Source organism: Mus caroli, chromosome 8 (genome assembly GCF_900094665.2).
Source record: "Mus caroli chromosome 8, CAROLI_EIJ_v1.1, whole genome shotgun sequence".
Taxonomy (NCBI): domain Eukaryota; kingdom Metazoa; phylum Chordata; class Mammalia; order Rodentia; family Muridae; genus Mus; species Mus caroli.
The window spans coordinates 112,013,970-112,023,169 of NC_034577.1; positions in this window are offsets into that span (position 1 = coordinate 112,013,970).

Sequence of the window (9,200 nt, forward strand, 5' to 3'; positions counted from 1 at the left end):
TCTTCTTCTCTCTCTCTCTCTCTCTCTCTCTCTCTCTCTCTCTCTCTCTCTCCTACCCTCTTGACTCCCTTCCCCCATGCCCTAAATAAACTTTATTCTATACTATACCATCCTGTGGCTGGTCTCTCAGGGGGAAGGGATGCCTCAGCATGGGCCCACCAAGGCACCCTGGTCCCCCATACCTGACTGAACCTCCATAGATCATACATCCCCCTCTCTTTATCTTTTAATAAACACGTCAGCAACTATAAGGCCCCATCTGAGGATCAGTGTCTACTGTCCATCCCCAGATACGAAACCTGCAGGGGGAGGGGCTTCCTTCTTTCTAGAACTGAGCAACCCTTTTTTGTTGTTTATAAACCACTTGGCCTGAGGCACTGGAGCAGACTAAAGCAGTAGCAAGTGTCCCCAGCAGCAAGCCCTTCCTCAACTGTCTGTGCTGGGGTGTGCTGCTCATCAGGGAGGGCATTGAGCCTTCTCTCCTTCACTCTTCCTGGGACCAAGGGACTGGTGGGATACATCCTCTTGTAACATGGCTGGGGCCCAGGAGGACCTCTCCAGCCTCATGGTGTCTTTGCTCTCTTGCCCCAGGATCCTGCAGACTCGAGTAGAACCCTGGCGAAGCAGAAGGCGGGCTTGGCAACCGGGAGAAGTTGCTTTAGGGAGGGCAGGTGCTGGTGCAATGAGCAGAAGACTTTCTCGAGCTTCACTTGTCTCACAAGGACAAGCAGGAAGCTTGGAGCTTAGAAGCATGTAGTTGTGTAGCCATGTAGGGCCCAGGGGAGGTGGCTAAGATGACGGAGGGAGCAGACACAGCCTGGCCAGCCTGTGCCAGGACAGGCATGGAAGAAGAGGTGAGGCACAGCTTCATGGAGGGCACAACGAGTGGTACCTTTTGGGTGGGGCTTTAAGCCAATCTCAAAGGACAGAATGACTAGCAGTGGGACACAGTAGTGAGAAGGGCCTGGAACAGGGACACATGATCACATTTGGGTTCTAGAAGCCCCAGGATGGCTGTGGGGCCCCCTGTCATACTTAGGGTTTTACTGCTGTGAACAGACACCATGACCAAGGCAAGTCTTACAAAGGACAACGTTTAGTTGGAGCTGGCTTACAGATTCAGAGGTTCAGTCCATTATCATCAAGGCAGGAACATGGTAGCATCCAGACTGGCATGGTGCAGGAGGAGCTGGGAGTTCTACGTCTTCATCTGAAGGCTGCTAGCAGAATACTGACCTCCAGGCAGCTAGGATGAGGGTCTTAAAGCCCATGCCCACAGTGACACACCTACTCCAACAAGGCCACACCCACTCCAACAAGGCCACACCCACTCCAACAAGGCCACACCCACTCCAACAGGGCCACTCCCTGGGCCCAGCATATACAAACCATCACAACCCCTAAACAGTCCTCTATAGGGTCTGGCTTGAAAACTTGGCCTTGGGATCTGACCTGGACAGTGGTCAGGGCTCCTGAGGTCCCTCTAGTCGGTCAGTTCTGAGACCCCTGGCTTCTTCTCAAAGCATCAGAAGCTGGAAATCATGATGGAAACTCGGAGACTCAATGTCCTCACCCTGACCCTGACCCTGGCTCAGTAGGTCTCCAGGTCCTGAACAAAGAGAACCCAGGGAGCCTAGACTGGCCACAGCACAACTCACTTCACGATCAAATGAGGTGTAAACCCTGCCTGGCTTCACATCTCCAGAGCCCATGGGCAGCTCCTGTGCTAGACAGAGTGATGGGACCAGCAGCCACGGATGCATGTGGAATCGGGAAGGGGATGTCCACACAGCTCTAAGAGGGCTCCTTCATGGCTCAGAGTCTGAATGCCTGCTTGCAGCTTCCTGCTCAAGTGCTCCAGAGGACGTGCCCCATTCCCAGTGACTCCGTTAATAGGGTCTTTGTAAACATCACCAAGTTAAGACGAGGCCGTGCGGTCAGGCTGGATAGAATGGGCCCCAGCCCAAAGACTGGTGTCCTCAAGCTAGGATCACAGGGACGTAGAAACTGGAAGGGAAGGTCTTGTGAAGACAGAGGTATCATGGGGTAATATCACATCAGGAGCTGGAGGTGGTAAGAAGAGGCCCCTCTGGACTTGTAGAAGGTCCTGACCCTGCTGATACCCTGTTTTAGCATCCTAGAGTATACACTAGAGAAGGGACAGTCTAAGGACATCAGTAGGGTGTCCCAGAGACCTGACAACATCATCAACCTGTTAGTGACAGGACAGGTTTCGAACTGAGGTCCTCCCTCCTCTATGGCGTTCCACCACTGAGGCCAGGGTGGTGGGCACTGGCAGTGTGGGATGTGCTGGAACAGAGCCACAGCCTCTGATTGCCCCAGAGAAGTTCCACAGGCGGGACTCGGTCTGACATTCTCTTTAGCCTAGAGCTCTGTGAGTTCAAAGCCAAAACTAAAAGCAGCTTAACCAGTGTCTGTCCTGGAATTTCCCATGTGGCTGAGCCAGGCTCGTGGCTGTGGACCGCTGGCGCTGTTTTCTTCCGGGAACCTTCTCTTGCATGCGGTTGGGGGCACTTAGCATTGCGTCTGTCTGCTCTGCCGCAGGGCACAAGTCACGGGAGGCAGATGTTCATTGACTGAGCATCTTCTGCAAAATCAGGTTTTTCTCTGGGGCACCCTCCCCCCACCCCAACTCCACACAGAACCAGGTTGCTGGGAGCCGCAGTGGACTGCCCTGGAAATCCGTTCAGTTCTGGGATGGTGGCAGTGAGTGCCCTTCATGTACAAGAGCAGAGGAAGCCGAGGAGAAGGCCATCAGCTGTAGTAGCTGATGTCACCAAGACCCCAACAGCCAGCGCCATCCTAGGGTTGGCTCCCCTTTCTCCTCGGGTTCCATGTTAGCCATTGAGCCTTCTGAGATCTCTTATGGCTGGGGTTATTTTTTGAAGCATCTTAGTTTTATGAGTTTCACGATTTTGCTAGATTTCTTGTTTGGATTCATCTGGTGTCTTTTTCACAGTTAGAACGGACTTGCTTTCTGGAGAAGATGAAGGGTGAACCACTCCATCAGGCCAAAGGTTTTGTCTGTCTCCAGCACGACTCCAACCTCCCTTATGCCTCCTCTTTGCCTGGCTGAGACGGTGTTCCTGGGTTCTTTACTATCCCCTCTCATCTTCTTCTTCCTGGTGGCCCTAAGGAGCTGGCTTGAGGGATCATCTCACTTAGGGGTAGAGCCTGCATGAATTCACTGGACTCCTTCTACCAGGACAAATCTGCCCATCTCTCCTGTTGACTTCTTCAATCACTTGCTTATTCAACTATGCGCCTGTGATGTTTACATTGTATCGTGGGTTATGATACAGTACTTATTCTGTTGCTGGAAAGCTCTGCATTTAGCCACAGGGACCCTGAGCACTTGGCTGGTGTGGTCACGGAGAGTCTGTCATGGCTCCTGGCTCTGCCAAGTGCTGGTCTGCTCGCTCACTCTCAGACACCACAAGACACCCTAAACATGTTTGATGTGTTTCCGGCCACATCACCCATTTCTCCAAAGAGATCACAAAGTCTTCTTCTTTGAGGACAGAGGGCATAAGTCACCAGGAGCTGGTCCTCGCAGGTCCCAAGCTAGCAACTCATAGGAGCCTCTGGGGACAAGACCCAGTGGTTTGTTTTTGGGGTGATTTTGAATCTTGTGGCGTGGAGGAGGGTGAAGGTTACCCCATCTCAGTGGCCATTGGGATTTGCTTGTGACCACTTGCATGGCATCATGGGCCCCTGGAGCAGGGGCTTTCTCAACAGGCAGTATAAGGGACCTATTCCCATGAAATGTGAGTTTCTCTTAAGGAGCTGGACTCTGGTGAGCAGCGTTAAGAATTGATAAGACGGGGCTGGTGAGATGGCTCAGTGGGTAAGAGCACTGATTGTTCTTCCGAAGGTCCTGAGTTCAAATCCCAGCAACCACACGGTGGCTCACAACCACCCGTAATGAGATCTGATCTCTTCTGGTGTGTCTGAAGATAGCAACAGTGTACTAATTTATACTAATAAATAAATCTTTGGGCCAGAGGGAGCAGGGACTGAGCGAAACAGGGCTGACCGAAGTGAGCAGAGGTCCTAAATTCAATTCCCAACAACCAGATGAAGGCTCACAACCATCTGTACAGCTACAGTGTGTACTCATATACATAAAATAAATTAAAAAAAAAAAGAATTGATAAGACACCCGGGCGAAGGCTCTGGGCCACCACACAAGGGAATGGGAGCTGAGTGTTTGGGGAGAGACGATATGGCCTCCTACGCTTGGGCTACATCTGTAGTCCTTCCTGGTTCTATGTCTGACTTTTGTCCCCGATCTGCATCTCTGTAGGGGTCTTGCCTGTTGTTGGAACTGGCTGTGACCTCAGGTCAGTTGTGCCAGGAAGTGGTGCCACCTGGGAATATCTCTCAGCTGACGACAAGGACAGCTAGTGGGGGCCTATCCCAGCTCTCTGACTGAGGCATACCCTCCACACTGTTCCATGCAATCTGCAGACGGCCTGTGCTACAACAGGAACCTTATAGATGAGACCTGCACAGGGGCTGGGTCACCCCCTGGCTCAGTCATTTGCTCCCCATCTAGTGTTGCAATTGGTTTGAATCTGAATCCTCGCCTCAGGTCTGCTTGGGGAAAAACAAAAAACAAAAAACTCAACAACTTCATACTGGATAGGACAGCCCCAGCCTAAGTCCCTTTCACAAACATAAGCGTGACTCCTGCTTTCTATCCCTACGTTGTCAGGGAGCTTGGAAACAGGCAAGTACCCCCAGCTCCGGGCAAGCAAATGTTTAGGGACATCCTCAGAAAGCTGAGTCCTGGGTTTCCATGTCTCTGTCCCCATGGGCCAGCTGGTCCTGGGTTCCTTGAAATAGTGTCACAGAGAGTTCAGACCACCCGAGGTGCAAGCTGGGATGGGGAGGCCTGGCAGCTAGGGCAGAGGCAGCTGAGAAAGGCTTGGTCGTGGGGGCCGAGAAAGGCTGGGTCTTGCGGAGACAGCAGTGTGATAAGCTGTTGCAGCCGTAGGGAGAAGGCTTGTGGCCAAATTCCAAGGATTTTGCTCAGGTAGGTTTTGGGTCGAGGTGGTTGCGGGGAGCGGACCTCAGGACGAACCATCTCTGTTCCCATCTCCTTTATCTGCTGCCTGGAATGGTGCGATTTCCTCCCTTGGAGATGTCTTCAGCAGCCCAGATAAAAACGTGAGTGTGACTTATTAGTTCACATTCCTCCCTGCTAGCGTGCCAGCCCGGCTCCCGGAACCCTTATCAGGGGAGGTTCCGTGCCCAGCCACTGCCTCCTCCTCCTCCAGTGGGGCCCACTGCTGTGGATCGAAGCCTGGAGACTCTATCAGATACCAGCCAGCCCAGAGGGAGACACATCTCACAGCTGTACACAGACACTTAAGATCCCAGCCTGGTGGCCAGCGCCTCCTAGGCTGACATCAGGAGTGATGGGATGGGCATGGCCGGCCCTAGGCGCAGGGCCTTGCCCCCACACTGGGAGGTTCACGTGGAGATGCTGGGAAAGTGGCTAGGCTTTGCAGAGGCGCCCCCATCCCGCCTGGGGCCCGGTGGATTAGAGAAATACGTAGAATTTCCAAATTTAGCATGCAGGAATGGCTCCGTATAAACAAGGCTGCGTTTGCAATAGAGAGGCCGAGCAGATAATGCCAAAAAAGTCGCCCGTGCAACTGAGTCCTGTGGGTCCGCAGCCAGCCTCAAGCTGACTGTGCGCACGCAGCCGCTTCCTGCAGGCCCTCTGCCTGGGTGGTCGGCCGAGACTGGAGGATCCGGCTGACGAGTGCTTTACACAGGCCAGATTATAAACTGTAAACCTCCTGTCAGGGGGCAGGGGGCCTGAGGCCTCCCCAGCACTCACAGGCGCAGTATGGCCAGGATGCTCCACTGCGAGGCAGCCTGCTCTGCAGCAGCCAGCCTCAAGCAAGGCAGAACTTGGAGAGGGACAAGGGCCAGTGTGGGGATTTGCTCGGGAAGCTCCTGTTTCAAAAGAGGGCTTCAGAGGGCGAGGTCAAAGAGGAAAAAAGACCAGCTGCAGTGCAAGGAACATGTGCACACATACACACACATGCTCACACAAGCATACATGTCCATCCATCCATACATGTATATATGTATGTATACATATATATGTGTATATATGCACCCATGCCTACATGTACAAACAGACATGTGTCTGCTTACGTTCACATGCCCCACCCTCCAACCAGATGAAGTGAAGGGCTTTGCCCGCCTGGTTGGGGAAAGCACCTCTGGCTGGTGCCCTGCTAAAAGAGCCAGCCTTCCCTCAGGCGTGGGGCACAGTGGCCTGGAGCACTTGAGCTGGCAAAGCCAGTAATGCTGTCTCACTGGGTCCTGGCTCAAAGCAGGGGGGCCTTGGGGTCTGGGCTGTGAGTGGAGGGGGGTGCAGCTGAGAGAGCTGAGAGGGACCTGGCTACTGTGGGGAATGTGACCTCGGAACTGTGCCCTCCTCGGCCAACCTTTGGGAGACTTGTGTGAGCGGAGATAAGCCAGGGGTCCCAGAGTGGCAACAAACCACCAAGGCCCAGAGAGTTCCAACTTGCTGGACCCAGGAACTCTGGAACCCTGGGGTCCTGTGAGGGGGAGTCAGCATGCTGGGTGGAGCTTTTGGAAGCATCACCCCTTTCCCTACAAGCCCAACCAGGCAGCCAAGGGAGCTGCTCGAGTTCATAGGCAACATATGGAGCCCTCTCTACTCTGAGCACTGTCCTGGGGGTATGGAAGGAGTGGACATGCAGGCCAGGTCGTGACTTCATGGAGCCTATGACGCAGTGCGTGGGAACATACACAGGGAACTTCCTGTGAGAGAAGTTGGGGCGCTGGGGAGGCTGTGGGAAACCAGACAGGAGAGGGCCTGAGAAGCAAGAGGTCCAGGGCTTCATGCAGCTCCTAGCATTCGTTTAAATGAACTGAACTAAAGTCAGGCTGCAAACTGAACTCTTGGCTGTACTGACTCCATTTGTTCTCAAGCACTGTAGGGGACAGCTGTGCCCGGGCAGATCTAGAACATTCTCCAAGTGAAAGACTCTATTCTTCCATCTTTTCTCAAAATTCTAAGCCTTGAGCTTTCGCCTGCTCTTCCCAGACTCTGAATTTAAAAAAAGCACATGCTGAGAGAAAGACTCAGAGGGCAAGCGCTATCCCACCCAACACGGAGGTGACAGACAGCACAGGCAACCCCAGACTGACGCACAGCACACTATCTTCAAAAGGTCATGCCTGGGAAAACGCTCAGCTCAGAGACAAAAGCCCAGTGATTTGAGAGAAGTAGCCATCCTGGTCAAGTTATACATGTGAATAAACAGAGTACCTACTGCGTGCAGGGCACCAGGTTCACATAAGAGGCGATCGTCAGATCTCTGTCTTGTCAGTACTTCCTGCCAGGAGGCAGATCCAATATTCATTCATTTTTTACATTCATTCATTCATTCATTCATTCGTTCACTTAGCATGAAGGAGAGCCTCAGGAGTCCCTAGTCTGTTCTGTGGTGAGTCGGGTTTGTTTCTTATCTTCAGCATCCCCTAGTCCAACCAAAGACAGGAGAGGTTTGCCTAGAATTTTCAGGAATGTTCTAGAATGCCACTGTGCTGGTTAGTTTTATGTCAGCTTGACACAAGCTGGAGTCATTTGCGAAGAGGAGAATCCTCAATCAAGAAAATGCCTCCATCAGATTGGCTGGTAGACCAGGAGTGGGGTGGTTCCTTAATTAATGATTGGCGTGGGAGGGTCCAGCTTACTCTGGGTGGTGCTGCCCCTGAGCTGTTGTCCAGTATAGGAAGCTGAACTTGCCAGTAAGTAGCACTCCTCCATGGCCTCTGTATCAGTTCCTGCTTACAGGTTCCTGCTTTGGCTTTCCTCAGTTATGGACTATAAAATAAATTCTTTGGTCTCCAAGTTGCTTTTGGTCATGGTGTTTTATTAAAGCAACCCCCCCCCCGTAGTAATTAGTACCAGGAGTGGGGTACTGCTGTGACAGACCTGACTATATTTTTAGGAGGACCGTGAAAGGCGTTTGGAACTTTGGATTGAAAAGATCATAGCGTGTTCAGAGATTAAGTGGGAACTCGGAAGATAATGGTGAGAGCAGCCCAATCACAAACGATGAAGGCTTGGTTTGAGACATTTCAGAGTGAATCAAAGACTCTATCAGGGATATTTATGTGATACTTTGAATTAAGAATATGTGGTGTCTGAAAATCCAGAGCTGAAGAATCAGCTGTGACTAAGAAGAGACCAGCACTACCCAGGATCATAAATCTGGGAATATTTTCCCAGGGTCAGGACACAGAAGCCATGGTCCAGAGTACGGCCAGGGCTGTATCTTATTTTGGCGGCCAAACTTGGTAAGTTATAAGAGTCACTCAGGTGGAGCTGATTTTGAAGGCATGAAGGTGGCCTGGAGAGCTAGATGCTCAGACCTGGCACCAGGAGAGGCCAGGAGAGGCCACTGGTGAAGGTGCAGCCTCAGTTGACATGGAAGGCCCAGGACAGAAGGGGTCATGGGGAGAAGTTGACGCTTGGTAACATATGGCAGGGTTAGCATCCCTGCAATGAGTCTGAGAGAGGCCATTGGTGAAGGTGCCACACGATTGCAGTGGAGACTATATTTTGAAGAGGCCAATGCCAGGAAATGACCACCAAGGACAGCAGCAGCTGTGGCATGAAGCCAGTGGCCTGAGTCTCAGACAACTGCATTAGATGTGCACGGCAGAGCTGGAGAGCTGGAGCCTTTTAGGACCCAGAGGATTTTGAGTGGGTTCCAGATGCCAAACACTCAAGTTAATACACTCTTGCATTTTGGTTTTGGTTTGATTTGATTGTGACTGTGCCTGGAGGAGTAAGAATGTATGTAACTTTCTTCTTTTAACAGAAGCCCCCCTAGAGAGGTTTTGAATTTTAAAAGAGACTTTGCCTATTTTAAATGATTTGGGTTTTTAAAGACCGTGGGACTTATAAAAGTTGGAAACTTGTCTTTTGTGACGTGACTACAGACATATCACCTCATGGACAAAGGTCCTAGTTGGATAGTGGTGTGTTTTGTGTGGGTCAAAATGACAAGGAGTCAGTTGGGCTGCCTAGTTTTCTGTCGGTTTTTCTTTCTTTCTTTCTTTCTTTCTTTCTTTCTTTCTTTCTTTCTTTCTTTCTTTCTTTCTTTCTTTCTTTCTTT